The following is a 17,973-nucleotide window of genomic DNA, read 5'->3' as shown; positions in this document are numbered from 1 at the left end:
GAGAAAAGCAACCACAAATGGTTTAGTGCAGTGGTTCTCTTAAGTTCTATGGTCTGCAGACCACTTACACCAAGTCACAGATGTGGTGTACCGCCTATGCCTACGTCCACTTCTTACCCTGTAAAAAGCATCACCTGTTAATGTAATAATATTAATATTGAATTCAATTTTTTATGAAAGTACTGATATTTTTACAAACAAAATTGCATATTTTGCAAATGTTTTTATTACTTAAAAAGTTAATGTGAAGAATGGAGCTGCTTAGACTTGCTTTAAGAAAGTTGACTAGGTCAGCCACCTGGCACATGCTCGCGGACCACCAGTGGTCCACGGACCACACTTTGAGAACCACTGGTTTAGTGTATTTTTTTTCCCCTTCATCGAGTAGATGAAAACTGTGATCAATCTGACAGTTTCAAGATTTCAGTATATTGCATTCGGACAGACATTCACAGAACGGAATTTATTATTCCAAAATCATGATGGTGCTCCAGAAAACAAAATTATGGACTGTTTGTTTTGCTGTAGTTTCGTTAAGGCAATTTGTTACTAATGTCATGTAAACTTAAGTTTGTATATACTAACGGATTAGTTTTCATCAGCTCCTAAGCATTAAGTGTTGCTTCTGTTATTGAATGTCTGTTGTTTAAGTTAGACCAGAAAATGAACACAAGACGTTTCCATGATTTCACAAAGACAGAAGTTGGAAAAAGTGAAGGTTCATACACAAAAAGGAAACAAGCTAAGTAAACCTGTTAACATTTATGTTAATGTAAAATAGCATTTGATCATCCAGGCAACATGACCTAGTCTTCCATAAGAAGACTTTCTGCAAAGGAATACAACCAAGTACAACCTAGGGGAATCTCTGTAATATAGGGCATTGTGAATAAAGGGCTTAATGTTAGATGCAGAAAGACAGTCAAAGGGTTTACAGAGAGAAAATACACCCTCCCCGCCAAAAAGTGACAAAAATGTCAAAAGGTGTTTTATAGAGAAGCACTTGAACAAAAAGTACAATACTTAGGATATCAATTAATGAACTGGAAAGTGGGAGTTTAATCAATGACTTGTTTTGGGCCATTTCGATGAGCATGTTTTGCTTCTGTTTTTTTTTTTTACAGTAAAATGTTATTATACGACAAACAAATTGATAGATGTGACATCTGCCTGATTCCCCCTGCCATTAATGGGCCCATATAAACAATCAATGAACCAGAGAGACCCCATTTTATTACCAGTTAATGGTGTGTGTTGTGAACTGGGTGGCACAATTAAGCAGTCCGTATTATTACCCTCGACAGATGGCCAGGCTGGGATTGCGAGAGGCAGGGAGCTTTGGATAGCGGTCTGTGCTAAAAGAAATATGCTTGTATATTTAGTGACCAGGCAGAGGGTTCCAACTATAAGATGAAATTGAGATTCACTGGGTCTTAGTTTTGTAAGGACTGAATTGCTAAAAAACAAAGGTTGTGGAAACAGGAGCCTTTTTAGCTTGTCTTGCTCACTTGGTTACTTAAGCAGCACCTAACTTATCCAAGGATCTGTTTTTTGAGAGATCAAATAGCTATATATTTGTTAGTATTGCTGGTCAATGTACCTTTCATTAAGCAGTGCTTTGACTTTTTTACCTTGGTTTTAACATCCGAAGCCTGAGGTCATGATGTGGGGATTTCCACATGCTTTTGGGTGATGAGTGAGTGAAGTCTGGGGTTCCCACACCTTCTAGAGAGCAACACAGCTGATGGTTTGTGTTGCAGCTGGGCTCTCAAGTTCTACAATTGAAACCATAATTGGCTTCAGTTAGGTAATCTGGAATGAAAACCAGCAACTGTGTGCTCCTCCAGGATTATACAACCCTTAGGAACCCTTGAATTAGAGCACATGCCTTACCTGCATTTTAATACTATTGCTCAAGACGCCTCCATTGAGCCAATTGAATTCTCAGGCCCGATGGAGATGTGTACAGTACCCTCTGTCCCGATATCCCCAATCACTCTTCTTCAAATCAGGCTTCTATCCAGGTATACAATTTCCCGATAAGCATTAGATTGCCCGGATGTTTCAAAGAGTGGAGATCTGTATCAGCAATTAATATTCTGGAAGCAAACAAGCATCTTGCAGGCTAAGTGGTAGATAGAGAGCAATTTCCTACAAGGAACAGGCAAACATTAATTCCACACTGAAAGGTAAAGAAAAGTAGGTTTCAGCTTTGGAGCCTTCTCCGGGTGTGACTGAAGAAGACACTACAGCTGAAATGTACTGTTTCTTTGCTTTGCCTTCTGCCTTGGCATGGCCTGAACCCTTACTTGTTCATTGGATGCTTAATCATGCTGCTGCAGCTCCCTACTCCAACATCTTCAGAAAAGTTTCTACATTTATTCCAGCGCCTTCAAGGACAACTTACTTGTTTTCCGTTGGGTTTCTTGGCTTCACCGTGAGACAACAAAACAGGGACCTGAGAGCTACAAACAAAAACAGTTGCTCAAATTTTAATACAATTGTATCTGGACGGTTGCATGGAAAATAATTCCCAACATATTTGACAGTGTGTGACCATATTCTTAAGCACTTTTCAAGTCAGTCATTTTGCATCTCTTCATTTAACTAGACAATACTAGATTATACATACCTAGAGCCTAAAATCTACAGTTTATATTGGGACTTATTAGTCACTAGAATGTGAATTTAATAAGTTTAAAAAATATTTGCAGTAAATACATTTTACAGTTATCTCCATCAAAACTACTGATCCTCGATCAGATGCCTTCCTTTCTTTTAAAGCCCTTACATCTGTCCCCACTAAAATTCGATGCTGGTTTGGTCTCTACAAACCTATGCCATTACATCCTTCGGTAGCTGGTTCTTTTCGTTGTCAATTGGGCATTTTGCTTGTCAAGTTTGGTGATGTCTGTGGCAAACCAGACCTTTATTTTGAAAAAAGAAACACAATTGCTGGGAACAAAGACTTGTATTAATTCACCTTTAAACAAAACAGACTTTTGAGTTTCTGACAGTAGGATCTTCACTGTGCCTTGCTGTTTTAAGCGAAAATGATTAAATAAATCTCTAGACTTTCTTTAAGAGAGTGTGGTCACCTTTCATGGAGTGAGTTGTAAGCTACTCCAACATGAAGGACAGAAAGTGGGTTCCGCCGTCTCGGTGAGCTCTCGCACACCACGCTGTATTTTGGCTGTCGTCAGCGCTGACAGATGACCTGCCCTTCACATGGCTTCTTACTTTGGAAAAAGGTGACGCATTGTCACTCCGATATTCCTGAATTATTATTCTACACCAGGGAAAGGGGGGGACGCCTGCTGATTAAAGCGGACGAAGAAAAGAGCAGTGACATCAGCCTGTTTGTTGTGCGTCCTGTCTGTCATTTAGCAATTGAATAGGTTATTTATGGGAATGAATGAGGGAACAGTGCCCCAGCCTTGAGTATGAAAAAGGCTGCCAAGGCACTCAGGGAGTACATGGGAACAAAGAAGCAGGAGGATGAATGAACTCATGAATAACAATCAATTGAGTTCCCATCTGGTGGGGAACTGCCTAGTCTTAAAAGCTTAAAATTTGCCACAACCTTTATAGCAGGAATGGTCGGGCTTTCTAGTGGGCCACTTGCTTTAAATTAGTTTTTTGCCCTTCCTGTCTTCTCCTGCTATAGTATTCAGGTGTAACCAGCACCTTAATTGTTACATCAATCCTGTTGGTTATCAATTAAAGAAATAGGGAGCTGGCTGATGCAAAACGTTGCAATGGAGTGTATTGGAAAGGCCGTAGTTTGAGTGTCTCTGCCCCATGAGTAGAATCGGTGTGAGATGGTTGTGTTGAACACTTTAAATTAGGTTAAATGCATCAATTAAAGGAGAACAATTATGGATTAATTCACACTACAGGGAATAATGGAGCAAAAACATATTTAAACTCTCCTGGCGTGAATAGGAAAAAAGTCTCCAACTCATGCGTTCAGGTTTTATTATTTCATTATCATTCTGATTAAAACAGGATTTTGTTTTTATTTTTGGTTTTATTACCAAAACTACATCTTTGCCTGTGATGAAAAAAGACAAATCATCTAGACATGAGATTAAAATGTACAAGAAGCAGTTAAAATAGAGAGTATGGCAAGATTACCTGTCCTTTTAATTGTATTTTTACAGTGTTCAAATGTATCTTGGCAACATAACAGCTTGGCTACTGGCGATGCCTCACAGGCACTGGGTTTCGTTCTGATCCTCTGAGCCAGCCCGTTTGGAGTTTTCATGCTGTCCTTACGGTTGTATAGGATTCTGCCATGTGCTCTAGTTTCCTCCTACCTTTTAAAGACTTGGAAAGCAAGATTGGTTGGCTACTTTAAATTGTCCATCCATGATCTGATCCCAGGTTCTCATCCTTACCCTACCCTATAAACCATGTCTCTGATGTCTCTCTCCCCTATTTTCAGGATTGAGTGGAGGTGAATATACAGTATATTTTAATACCTGTGCAGTTATTTTGCTGATCTTTTGCTTGTTCTTATGCTTTCTCCAGCAACAATGAAAAAGAATGCTCTTGAAATGGTTCCCCCATTGTGTCTGTGAGGAAGGATGTCAGTGTTACTCAGGAAAAGCATTGAGCCTTTGAGCTGAAGCATCAGCTGTGCATTCACACAGACTACAATTCTGGTGATCACCTTGGAAAGTTACATTTCTTAAATGATTTAACAAAGTAATCTACTGTATTTTTTTTCCCCTTCATCGAGTAGATGAAAACTGTGATCAATCTGACAGTTTCAAGATTTCAGTATATTGCATTCGGACAGACATTCACAGAACGGAATTTATTATTCCAAAATCATGATGGTGCTCCAGAAAACAAAATTATGGACTGTTTGTTTTGCTGTAGTTTCGTTAAGGCAATTTGTTACTAATGTCATGTAAACTTAAGTTTGTATATACTAACGGATTAGTTTTCATCAGCTCCTAAGCATTAAGTGTTGCTTCTGTTATTGAATGTCTGTTGTTTAAGTTAGACCAGAAAATGAACACAAGACGTTTCCATGATTTCACAAAGACAGAAGTTGGAAAAAGTGAAGGTTCATACACAAAAAGGAAACAAGCTAAGTAAACCTGTTAACATTTATGTTAATGTAAAATAGCATTTGATCATCCAGGCAACATGACCTAGTCTTCCATAAGAAGACTTTCTGCAAAGGAATACAACCAAGTACAACCTAGGGGAATCTCTGTAATATAGGGCATTGTGAATAAAGGGCTTAATGTTAGATGCAGAAAGACAGTCAAAGGGTTTACAGAGAGAAAATACACCCTCCCCGCCAAAAAGTGACAAAAATGTCAAAAGGTGTTTTATAGAGAAGCACTTGAACAAAAAGTACAATACTTAGGATATCAATTAATGAACTGGAAAGTGGGAGTTTAATCAATGACTTGTTTTGGGCCATTTCGATGAGCATGTTTTGCTTCTGTTTTTTTTTTTTACAGTAAAATGTTATTATACGACAAACAAATTGATAGATGTGACATCTGCCTGATTCCCCCTGCCATTAATGGGCCCATATAAACAATCAATGAACCAGAGAGACCCCATTTTATTACCAGTTAATGGTGTGTGTTGTGAACTGGGTGGCACAATTAAGCAGTCCGTATTATTACCCTCGACAGATGGGTAATAATCCTGTCTTCTCCTGCTATAGTATTCAGGTGTAACCAGCACCTTAATTGTTACATCAATCCTGTTGGTTATCAATTAAAGAAATAGGGAGCTGGCTGATGCAAAACGTTGCAATGGAGTGTATTGGAAAGGCCGTAGTTTGAGTGTCTCTGCCCCATGAGTAGAATCGGTGTGAGATGGTTGTGTTGAACACTTTAAATTAGGTTAAATGCATCAATTAAAGGAGAACAATTATGGATTAATTCACACTACAGGGAATAATGGAGCAAAAACATATTTAAACTCTCCTGGCGTGAATAGGAAAAAAGTCTCCAACTCATGCGTTCAGGTTTTATTATTTCATTATCATTCTGATTAAAACAGGATTTTGTTTTTATTTTTGGTTTTATTACCAAAACTACATCTTTGCCTGTGATGAAAAAAGACAAATCATCTAGACATGAGATTAAAATGTACAAGAAGCAGTTAAAATAGAGAGTATGGCAAGATTACCTGTCCTTTTAATTGTATTTTTACAGTGTTCAAATGTATCTTGGCAACATAACAGCTTGGCTACTGGCGATGCCTCACAGGCACTGGGTTTCGTTCTGATCCTCTGAGCCAGCCCGTTTGGAGTTTTCATGCTGTCCTTACGGTTGTATAGGATTCTGCCATGTGCTCTAGTTTCCTCCTACCTTTTAAAGACTTGGAAAGCAAGATTGGTTGGCTACTTTAAATTGTCCATCCATGATCTGATCCCAGGTTCTCATCCTTACCCTACCCTATAAACCATGTCTCTGATGTCTCTCTCCCCTATTTTCAGGATTGAGTGGAGGTGAATATACAGTATATTTTAATACCTGTGCAGTTATTTTGCTGATCTTTTGCTTGTTCTTATGCTTTCTCCAGCAACAATGAAAAAGAATGCTCTTGAAATGGTTCCCCCATTGTGTCTGTGAGGAAGGATGTCAGTGTTACTCAGGAAAAGCATTGAGCCTTTGAGCTGAAGCATCAGCTGTGCATTCACACAGACTACAATTCTGGTGATCACCTTGGAAAGTTACATGATGATTTAAATGATTTAAATGATTTAACAAAGTAATCTACTGATACAAAAAAATGAAAGATTTAGAAGTACTGTTGTTAGACAGCCCTCAACAGCTGACTTGCTAAAACAACATATGTTGCCCCTTTAAATATGATTGAAATCTTATTGAAATCAACCCTTCTTCTCCCAGGTGCCCATGTCTAAGATATGGAAGCCATGCAGACACGCAGCTCTGACAGATGCCCACATTGGGAATGTGCTCAGTGAGGTGTGACTGACAGGGGGTGTCATTGTGGGGTGTCAGTGTGGGGCGGGGGCCATCAGTCAGAGAGGAACTCTCCCCCCCCCCGCCATCCCTAGCCCCCTCTCTTCTTTCTGGCTCGACACACTGCCCGTCGCTATGGAAACGTGGGTGCTGGACTGGGTTGTATTTACCCACAGTCCCCTGCTTCCTTCTTGCAAAGGCCACAGTCCTCAGGTGTATTGGCTTTTAAACCAACACAGAACAGAAAAAAGGGGTCAAATTTGAGTAAGTAATTAATAACTTTAGCTTATTAAGAGTGTAGGTGAAAATGCAAACCATTACATATTACGTCCTGTCACAGGTTCCAAAACGTTGTTGTAAATACTGTAGAAAACTACAGAACAATCAGATCCTTGGCTCCAGTATACCATTCAATCACGTATTGAAATTTCTGCTAGGTAAAAAATGTATACTTCATTCATGTAAAAGAGAAACATTCTGTACATTACATCTGTGTATAATAGACAGTAGGCCAAGACCCCCATAAGTGTTAACACAGTCCTCAAAAATATATTGGAAGCACATTAGAGGATAAAAAAATTTGCTAACAGTAAAGACATCCTCTCCTTTTAATTTTTCTTATTTGGCTTTTTTGAGTATAAATTTAAATGCGATAGAGATTTTAAAGCCATCACAAATTACCTCTTTCACCTCATGTGCTTTGAATTGTGCTAATGCTGCACTATTGTAGTTATCCTACGGGCACAGTAGCTCGTATACCATAAATCAAGGTTTCATAAAGACAAACTGAATCAGATACACGATAATGCAATAATCTGGCCAGGAGGGCTCATAAAAAAGATTTTTTGTTTGTCTTTTATAGGCCATCAATAAATGAAAGCAGTAATTGATTAGAAAGCAGAGAGGGGGATATCGTAGGTGGCTCTGATTTATAAAAGGCAAAGGGAAAACTGCACAGTAAATACTGTACTTACTTACATTCATAGAACAGCTTTCTTCTGGCTTTTCATTTAGTTAACTCATTCTCTTCTTCATTCGTGTCTTTTCATGTCTTTAGCTTCACATCTTTAAATCGCAAAAGATTAACATTTCAGCAGTTGTTTGAACACGAAAACGAAATGAGGGGCTTGATCTTAGTTTCTCTCTGTCGAATGAGCTTCTTGCCTGTGGTAGGTCAAGTCTGCGTAGAAATGTTGTAATTAACAGTTTGGAAAGAGTTTTTTCATGTCTAGCCTGTGATTTGTCTGAGGGTATACTTTTTTTTAAAGAAAATGGCTGTTTTATGAATTGTACCGAAGGTTTGATTTAAAAAAATATTTGCGATAAATGTGTAACTATTGAAAAATCACCCGACACAAATTGCAACCTCATTCTTTAGATATTTCTAAAGAAGTGTACATAAAGAAATTAAAACAAGCTGCGTTCTATTTTATTTTCAAAGCAGGTTTTTTTTCTTTTTAGAGTAATTCTATGCATTTATAAAAGGGAACACAGCTTCCCTTCCCTTCCTTTCCCACAGTCCTTCATACAGCGTGTCTTGTACGTACCATGTTTCCTGGTGTTTTGTACTAGTGTATTAATGTATAACATCGTATTTTATTTGCTAATCAAGCTGATAAGATAAGATCTAAGAGCTTTAATATGGGTTTTGTGTATGACTTGTCTACGTTACTGTTATGCTGTTACAAGGGTTGTCATGGGAAGCCAAACTGCTTCAAAATTGGCCATTCCAGACCTAAGAAACAAGTCTGAAACTGTGTTGGGCTTGTCTGGAATGACAGTATTATTTGGTTGTATCTCACACCTTGTCATGACACATTGCCTGCAGATTCCTCACATGAGCTCCTCAGTGGATACTGTGTGTGAGTGACTCTTATAATGCTTCCCTGCTTTTAATTGGGCTTTTAAAAGGTGCCATGATTAGAAAAAAAAGGTATCTTGTTTTGTGACGTTTGTAGAATTGATCATTTTTGACTGATTGAATGAGAGAATGATTGGTTTGTGTGGATTGGACTTCCAATACTACACTTTTATGTACCAAACTCCCAATTAAAATATCAAAGATTTTTCTTCTTTTTCAAAACCACTCCAGAGCTCCAGTACCAGGACAGCCCTCGGAATGAACTCTCAGCTATAAATCACAGCAGATCTGCTGCGCTGATGGTGACCAACACGATGACTTCTCTCTGCCTTCTGCAGGTGTTTCATTCCCCCGTGAGAATAATCATCAATCAGATGGAACCATCAGGAAACCCCTAGGCATCAGAGTCTGGGCTAGGCCCTGTCTGTTTGTTAAGACACAAGGCTCATTAGCAGAGTGAGGAGTGTCTGTGATATTTGTGTATGTGGGGGAAATTCTACAGAGCTATCTTTCAAGAGTTCAGAAGAAAGGTTTTAGTGCACTAACATCTAGCCTGCTGTTGTGCATTAAGGTTGCAATCAATAAACAAGATAAGCATATACCATTAGATACCCACCACTGAGTACATTAGTATACCTAATGGATTGAGTCAGCTGGGGCCTTAATGTTGGTCAGATTACAGCAGCTGCATGACAGATTACAGGAACGAAATTTGTACACATTTGACAAGCCTAATTAACTATCTGACAAGAAATTAGCCACAGACAAATTAAGACAGCTAGTTCCATCTCTCTGTTTTACAAACAGTGTAAATAATTGACGCAGGTCTCAACCTAATAGAACATGTTCAGCAGTCCAGCATCACACTCCATGATGTCAACAGGGAAAATAAAATCACAGATTTTTATTTCCTTTTTGTTGTGTATGTCAGCATAATAAGTTTGAAACTAACCTTTTAATCATGAATATGGTGATATTTTAAACAGTTTTCAGCATTAATGTAAAAGGAAACAAATGAATGGTGTTTTCACCTCCTTGCAACCTGTGTTGAGCATACCGAAGCAGTTAAATCCCAATTCTCCAGATTGCTCTTTAGTTTTTGTAGGCCTCATTGTGCACCAAAAATTAACAAATAAAACAAAACATAAATTTAAACTTTGAATAGAAATTGTGATTTCGAAGGGCATTGTCAACATGCTTTCATTTTCCTTCAGTTCAGTTTTCTCCAATTCAGCATAAAAAATCACGTGAGGGCATAAGTGCTTTCATGTACAAGATTGTTAGATACAGCCTACCAGTTGGAGATATCATGATAAGAAGACAAGTCTAACATGTATGAAGGTTTCTGGGTTTCATTACAGATACTTGCAGAACTGAATTTTGGCATTTTCTTAGATTATTAGGATTGAAGTGGATTTGGGAATGGGGTAGCTCTGCAGATGAAGAACAGTTGTCATGAGATTGTACTCTCTAGCCTGCATGGAACTCCTCGATAATTCTGTCTTTTGCAAATTAACTGATATGAAAGGAAAAAGTATATTTTATTTTTTCTATAACAATGAGAATTTATCTTGTTTCATGGGGAAAGTTACCTTAAACTTGATCAAGAGACCAATAGCATTTGGAAATAGTCTCAAAATGCTTTTTTGAAAAAATATTTGTGGGTTTCAAGGCAGGTAAGCAGGCTTATTTCTTTTTTCCAGAAGGTAATACAAACACAAACATCTGTTCTACATTTTTTCAGATGTAGAACTTCTGTCTCATAACTACACTGACTCATCCCTACAGTCCTAATCCAAACCATTGAACCATGGACCTATGTAGCTCTGTTTTTTGTCATTGTTTGAGACTTTACGATTTAGCCTATAAAATGATATATTGTTGCCAAAGATCAGTCACTCATAGTTTTTCTGACATTTTTATATATTTCTTCCTTTATTCAGTAGCAGAGTATAACCTTGCTAAAATTCAATTCAAAATGTATTTAATCTTGATTTATTTTATTATTGGAATCTAATATGCTTGGTGATCCATCTGTCTATTTTCAAACCGCTTTGTCCACTACAGAGTTGCAGGGGACATTGGAATTGCAGCAAGCAATGGGTGCAAGGTGGAATACACACCTTAGCTAAATGGGATCCCAGTCCATTACAGGGCACACAGAAAGACAAACCAGCATCACATCCGGGCCAATTTTTCCCAGAAACCGATTAACCTACCAGTATGTTTTTGGACTGTAAGGGGAAACCCACACAAACATCACCCAGATAACACCCCAGGAATTGAACCCAAGACCCCAGTGCTGGGAGTCAGCAGGGGTAACCGCTGTGCTGCCCTCTACTGTACATGCTGATATCGAGAATGTATCTTAAATCTCACTTTTCTCTCGGTTTGTGCAGTTAAAGAATGCATAGCTTAGATTTTATCTCCTATTTGTCTGGAAATCCTCAGCCCTGTTAATGCCTCATTAATGACATTACACAGATGCTAATATAATGCCCAAAAAAAGCATTTTCATGCCCTTTAATTGGTGTTGCACTTTTATGAAAGTTCGTTGCTGCTTTCATGACAGCAAGAGAATCTCAGATGAATCACACCCTGCTAGTCAAATGTTAAATCCCAGTATTGTGTTCTGTGATGACACGCCAGATTCTGTTGCAGATCCCTCCTTGAAAAGGGCTGTCCAGTCCTGGTCCCAGGGTACCGGTGTATCAGTTGGTTTTTGTTACAATTTAGCTCTGAATATAAATCAGCTCGTTGGTGGACCTTCAGGTGCCTTAAATAGGCCTAGAAACTCTACAGACACCCCCACCCTCCAGGACCATGGCAGAATACCACTATCCTTGACCTTGGAGCGGCCACTGGTTGAAATATTGTTTGCATTAAATGATATTTAGAGTTGGCTCTTATCAGAAGACTATTCCAAAGTACCATTAAAATTAAGTGATTCTTAGCTGTTCCAGCTGCACATAATGGGTCCCCAAAAGTCACAGGGAGCTCTTAATTTATTGATTGAATTTTTCACTCCACCCCATTAGTCCAATTTAATTTCATTTCTGGATCTTAAGATGTTGGGATCCCTATATTAAAATATAGACTGTTGTCATTAAAAAATCACGTCTGCTGTGTCCTGCCTTGTCTGCTTGTGAATGGCTGAGAAGAGATGACATTTCTAAAGCACTTGGAGGCAACCTGTTTGTGACCGAGTGGTGATGCTTTTCATAATATGAATCTTACGGTAGATGCAACTGCAAAACTTAGAAATCAGGTAACACATACCTCCACAATTTTGGAAGAGTAATGTCAGATGTAATCAGCACAAAACTTGGAAACGGGCAAAAGCAACAAATATAATTGTATTTTTTGTGGTTAGGTGACTGGCCATTTTAAGTGTCTGTAGGATTCCGGTGACAGGGCTGCATTACAAGATCACTTTACTCGCCATATACAATTTCTTGTTTTACGAGGTTTGTCTTTTCACATACCCCAACTTGCTCTCCATGAGACACACAGACAGGGAGAGAAGCTTGGGGTCAGAGCGCAGGGTCAGCCATTTATACAGCACCCCTGGAGCAGTTGGGGTGAAGGGCCTTATTCAGAGGTCCAATGGAGTAGGATTCCTCTGCCGGCCGCGGGATACAAACCAGCAACCTTTCAGCCACAGGCACAGATCCTTAGCCACAGAGCCACCGCACTGCCCTAAATTGTATTCCCTGACCAGGAATCGAACCCGAGCCACAGCAGTGAGAGTACTGAATCCTAACCACTAGACCACCAGGGAAGAGCGATGACAGGTAACTGCTCTACAATGGAAAATCCTATCAACCAACCAACAGTTTTAAGAGACAGCAGATGGATTTGAACCTGACTGTCCCATTTCTCCTGGGGGCACTGTGGATGCCCCTTGCCTTTCATATTCTTTTCCCCAGTAAGAGAAAGCTGAGTGCGCTCCTATACCTGTGGACAGCCTCCACGCATTACATTACTGTGTATCTTCACAAGGTGGTTCAAAGGTAACGAAATATGCTCAGTATGTCAGAAAAGGAGCTAATTAAAGGTGGAGGAGTAATGTATACCTTTAAAGGGAAGGTCAAAATTAAGTGTGTGGAAGTGAAGAGGGAAGAGTTTTTGTTCTGGGTGTAAAGTGATAGTGAAGCAGCAGTTTCCTGTAATGTCTGAGGGCTGTGATTCCACAATGCAGCCAGCCCCTGTGGGCAACCCACCTCCCTTTTCCCTCTCGGATCCCCTTTCTGCTGCAGGTGGATCAGACACAGACACGTCTCTAGTCCCTTGCCAGGCAGGGCCACCTAATCCAGGCTGTAAGCCCTTTCATCACACAGCGCTCACAGCCCAGCCAGGCCTGGCTTTCACCCCTGCGGGGCGCGAGGAAATGAAAAAAAGATCCTCCGCTTTCATATTTCAAGAAAGTACATTCACTTCCTTTTGGAGTCCTTTTTTTGTTGTGCTGTTTTGCTGGAGGGGAACCTTTTTGCTTTTTTTTAGAAAAAAAAACATCTGGGGTTTTAGCGGCAGAGAAAGCCTTAACTTAAAGGTGTCTTTGTTCAAAATAAAAAAAAAACTGCATGCCCATAAAATGACTATACATGCTAAACGAATATAGGCATCTACACTGACTGACAGAGGAGCAGAAGATAGATTTATGAGTGTTTTATGAGAAGCTATTGTGCTCAAGGGAGAGAGAAAATATTGATATAAAGCCATATCTGTGTGTATGTTCTTTTTAACATAGACTATTTTTTTAAAGAACCATGTCTTTCAAAGTATATGCTGTGGTGCTCAGGGATCATAGACTGGCAGATTTTATATTTTTTAGATCAATTTCAGGTTCTTTGGAATTCTGTTGATAATAAGATCATTATTCCAGTCGAGCTGCATGCTGGTGTTGATGCCCATGTTCTTCATATGTTGAGTAGCCCTGTGTAATAAGGTGTTTGTTTTTTACAAAGTAAGCTGATTAGAAGAATTAATTGTGATTGTTTTTCTCCATTGTCTGTTTTTTTCACTTGTTTAGCATTGAATTTAATTTGATGAATTTACAATGGAAACTTTCAGAGCATTCAGAGCAAAGCTCTTGCTGTTGATTGGTAAAAGCAAGACCATCGCCAAAAAGATCATGTAAATGTGTCCCTTTGAAGCTGTGTCATGGTAGACCTACAGTATCAGAAGAATTCCCTTTATGCAGCATACTGGATATTATAGATTTTATTTTTATACAGAATCTGTCTGAAAAGTTGTTGTTTTTGTTTGGAAAGGAAAATCTGTAAAGTTAAGAACCAGTTCAGTTTTCAATTTGAAACAATTTTGAGCATTTATTATAAAAATCTTTTGATTTATCACTTTATGGACATAGAAAGACCATTTGATAAAATACAGAAATGCACTCAGTACAGTATCATTTTACAATGCAAAGTCTCTTAATCTCTCCTCTCAAGAGTACTTGGTATATGATAGCATACAAAGCCTCAGGCTGTTTGTAAAGAGACAGCGCTGTATTCTCAAGAGGGGGTTTAAGAAGCCCATCTCTGGATTGACATGCTGTTCCTACTCAGAGTCTAATTACTATAATCACTGTAATGCAAATGAAAAGATCTGAGCCATTTTTTTCAATATACACGTTCATATGGGGAGTTATCGATCACACGCAGTTTGTGTGCTCAATAGTAATGGAATCTCTGTGGTTCCCCAAGGCCAGTGCAGGCATCCCAGCGAGCCGGTTCATTCATTTCCCTGAAAGCCACTGTAAACAAGCAGCCCTGTCCTTCAGCAGGCTGAGCTGGAGGTGCGAAGCAAGCCAGGGAACAGAGAGGTGACAATATAGAAACTGCGCTTGAGGCTGTGTACAGAAGAGCCAAATTAGTCTGTGTGTGAGCAATGCTTATGACTCAGAAAATCTTTGTCAATCGCTCTAAAACCCACTGTTTTCACTTTTACTCCCTTAGGGCTTCACTCCAATAATTGAACAGCTTAGTTACGGTTATGACTTTTGCTGATCAAACAGTCTTACACTTCTCTGAACAGCCCTATTTAATGGGCTGTATCTGAGTATACAGTTTGACCCAAGTCAAGATTTTTATGGAGGTCTTTGGTCTTTTCATCAAATTCTCCCCCAATCTTGAACTCAAGCCCAGAGCCAGGCCTGTACTGTCTAGACTTTCGAGGACAAGCTACGTAAGGGCACATCTGTCCCAGAGCTAAATGGTCTCTGGAGGGCTGGGGCATTACAAATCACCTGAATTTAACAAAATGCTCATCCTCAATTTATATAATAATTACCGACACTGATTTAGTGGTTCAGAAAAACAATACATGAAATTATTCAAATGGCCAGACATTATGGTGGCGAAGCTGGAGAACGCAGATTTGCAGCCATTCTCTGCCATCTCAGTATTGTTTGCCAGAGCTTAATGTTGCTTTTGGCATGGCAGCCCTTCTCTGTTTTTCTTATCTTCATCTTAGATCCCCCATAAGTGTCTATAACCGTTCCTAAGCCCCTGATCAAAACTTTGTTTGCTAAAGACTTCTAGTCTTTCCTTTTCTCACCAAACAAAGAAACCCTTGACTGTAGCGGGCGTGCGTTTTTACTGGAAGACTGATGTACTTGACCTCCCACACCCTTAGTAGGTACAACCGGGACCATTTACACCACCACCATGAAAGCTGACATTGAGCCTGGTCGCTGCCCGGTGGGAGGGGGCCAAGTTTCGAACACCCACATGGGGAAAAGAAATCCAGTTCTGGTCTGGAAAAAGAAACAGCCAGCTGTGCCCATGTGGTGACCTGCATCCGTCTCTGCACGACTGAGCACAGTGTTCCTGTTTATCCCCAGGTTTGTTTTGGAAGAAACATCATTTGGGAAAACTCGTGACTCAGAACATTTAATTCTACCCCAAACGCCTCATGTGATGACTGCAGGAGCCAAGTGGGCACGCAGGGGTGAAGTGGTTTCGGGGCAGGCCAGCTTGGCTCATGCTACCTTCACGCTAGCTCGAGCTGGCCTGTACTATTACTCGTTTTACGACTGGAGCTCCAGTGCTCTGCTTTTCAGACGGTAGAAGATGGTTCAACTCATCCACAGGGCTGCTGATGCGTCAACTCCTCTGATGTGCCCACAGTTCAGGGATCTTAAGATCTTTTCACATTTCTTCATATTTAATTTTGAACTTCTTGGTTTCGCCAAACCACAAGGATGACTCTGGATAAAAGAAATGTGATGTATTAGGGGATGTTGTATTAGTCATATAAAAGATTTGGATCGAATTCAAGACTGGGCAAACACCTGTAGACAAGTGCTCTCTAATAGAAAATGGAAAACAGTGGTCTGACAGAAGACACCTATGTACCAGAGTCATGTATGTTGACACAATTCTCCTCCTCTTGGCAATGTCTGCAAGCAAGAATAATAGCAAACGAGAATGTTAAAATAGTCGGGTTTAGTACTAAAGTATAGAAAAGTATAGAATTTAAATCAAGGTATGTCATGTTAAAGTTGTATGATGTACTAATAAGACCTCATTTAGAATATTGTGTACAATGTTGGTCATCAGGTGATGAAAGAAAATGCTGCTCTGGAATCAGTTCAAAGAAGAGCAAGCCGGTACATTCCCAGACCTACAGGAATGTCTTACACTGACAGGCTTTTAAAGAAAGCAATCTTTTTAACCCTGAACACAAGACCTGATTGAAAATCCACATAGACATTGACAATGTCAATCCAAATAACGTCTTCTGGTAAAAGAATCCTGAAACAGAGAATACAAGTAGAAACTACACAGAAGTGTTAAGCAGCGTAGGACAGAACAGTAGGGACTTTTTTTACACAAATTGTTATGGGAGTCTGGAACAAGCTACCTAGCCTTGTTGTTAAGGCTGATTCCCTGACTTCTTTCAGGAAATTGGTGGGTGAGATCCTTAGATTAATTAGCTACAAGGAACTTAAGAAGGTAGATGAGCAGAAATGTCTCTTCTCATTTGTAAACTTTCTTCTGTGGCCTTAGCTTGAGGGAAAGTGTGTCAGACATCGACAAGGATGAAAAGTTATCATAGGTCTCCTCCTGGTGGTGCACTTGTGCATTACAGATTGAAAGTCCAGGCCTTGAAATCCTTCCAGAAGAAACAGTCTTGTGTTCACAGTGGGTGTGGATCCTCGCTTGCATATTCTGAACAGATCTGCTTACAACAGCGAGGCGCAAAAATGAAACATCTTTAATGACTTTCTTACAAAATTGCGGTAAATGATTCTACCTGTTCTGTGTTTGCTTATTGTTTACTAAATGTACCATCTTGTAGTGCTTAAAGTGTCAGCACACACACCAAAGTGAGTAAGATGATCCATGAAAAGGGTGAGAATACAGAGACAATGAAACTGTAGCCTTTTTTTTTAGTTGAGCTGTCAGTGTGTCGTGCAGTGAGTGCCCGTGGAGAATCAACAGTGTGCTTGTACAGGGCAGCTGTCTGTGCCTGGCACCGCGGTGCCCACTCAGCCAGCCACACAGGTAGCCTGAACTGGGCAAGACTACAAATGGGCATAAGTTTCCCTTTTACCATCTGCCATGGGACTGGAAACGAAGATATTTATTTAAAATAACAGAAGATCTGTTGTTGTTTTACATACACAAAACATTGATTCACCCACAAAAGAAATGGGTTATTTTGTGAGAACTCAACAACTTCGCACTAATTCTAGATTAATATACGGTCAGAGGTTTTGTATAAGTGTGTTTCAGGATATTATTGCATTAGAAGAGGGAGCTCTGCTCACTTTCTTGTCCACAAGCCATAAGGTGATTACTTTAAGGAAAAAGCCCAGAAGGGCTGGAACAGGAAGATCAATCAGTTTCTTCATTTATAATGCCCTTTATAGCAGGTTAGAGGGGGTTCTATATCTTAGGTGCTTGAACTGGTAACACAATGTCCTCTGCAGTTCATTGAGATAACAGCCTCAATGAGCTGGCCAGTTGCCTGTTTATTGCTTTATGTAAAATTTAAAAATAATTGTAGGTTATTACTTGCATAATATAACATGTGTGGGCTCACTGTCTCATGTAGTGCTTGTCTTGGCTCAGTCATTGTGCTGGGATCAGATAATGATTGAAAATCTCTGTTGTAGTTCCTTTTACAATCTTTAGG

At 39.6% G+C, this 17,973-nt stretch overlaps 1 non-coding gene across 1 annotated transcript; it reads right to left on the bottom strand.

The window, feature by feature from the left end:
• Positions 1–12,535: 12,535 nt before the first annotated feature.
• On the bottom strand, positions 12,536–12,607 carry trnae-cuc (transfer RNA glutamic acid (anticodon CUC)). The gene has a single exon. It is a non-coding gene; the product is annotated as a tRNA-Glu (tRNA).
• Positions 12,608–17,973: the final 5,366 nt, after the last annotated feature.

The sequence above is a fragment of the Lepisosteus oculatus genome, chromosome 2, assembly GCF_040954835.1.
Source record: "Lepisosteus oculatus isolate fLepOcu1 chromosome 2, fLepOcu1.hap2, whole genome shotgun sequence".
NCBI classification, from domain to species: Eukaryota; Metazoa; Chordata; class Actinopteri; order Semionotiformes; family Lepisosteidae; genus Lepisosteus; species Lepisosteus oculatus.
Note: the sequence above shows the minus strand (reverse complement) of the source record. Positions and strands in the feature narration are given on the sequence as shown.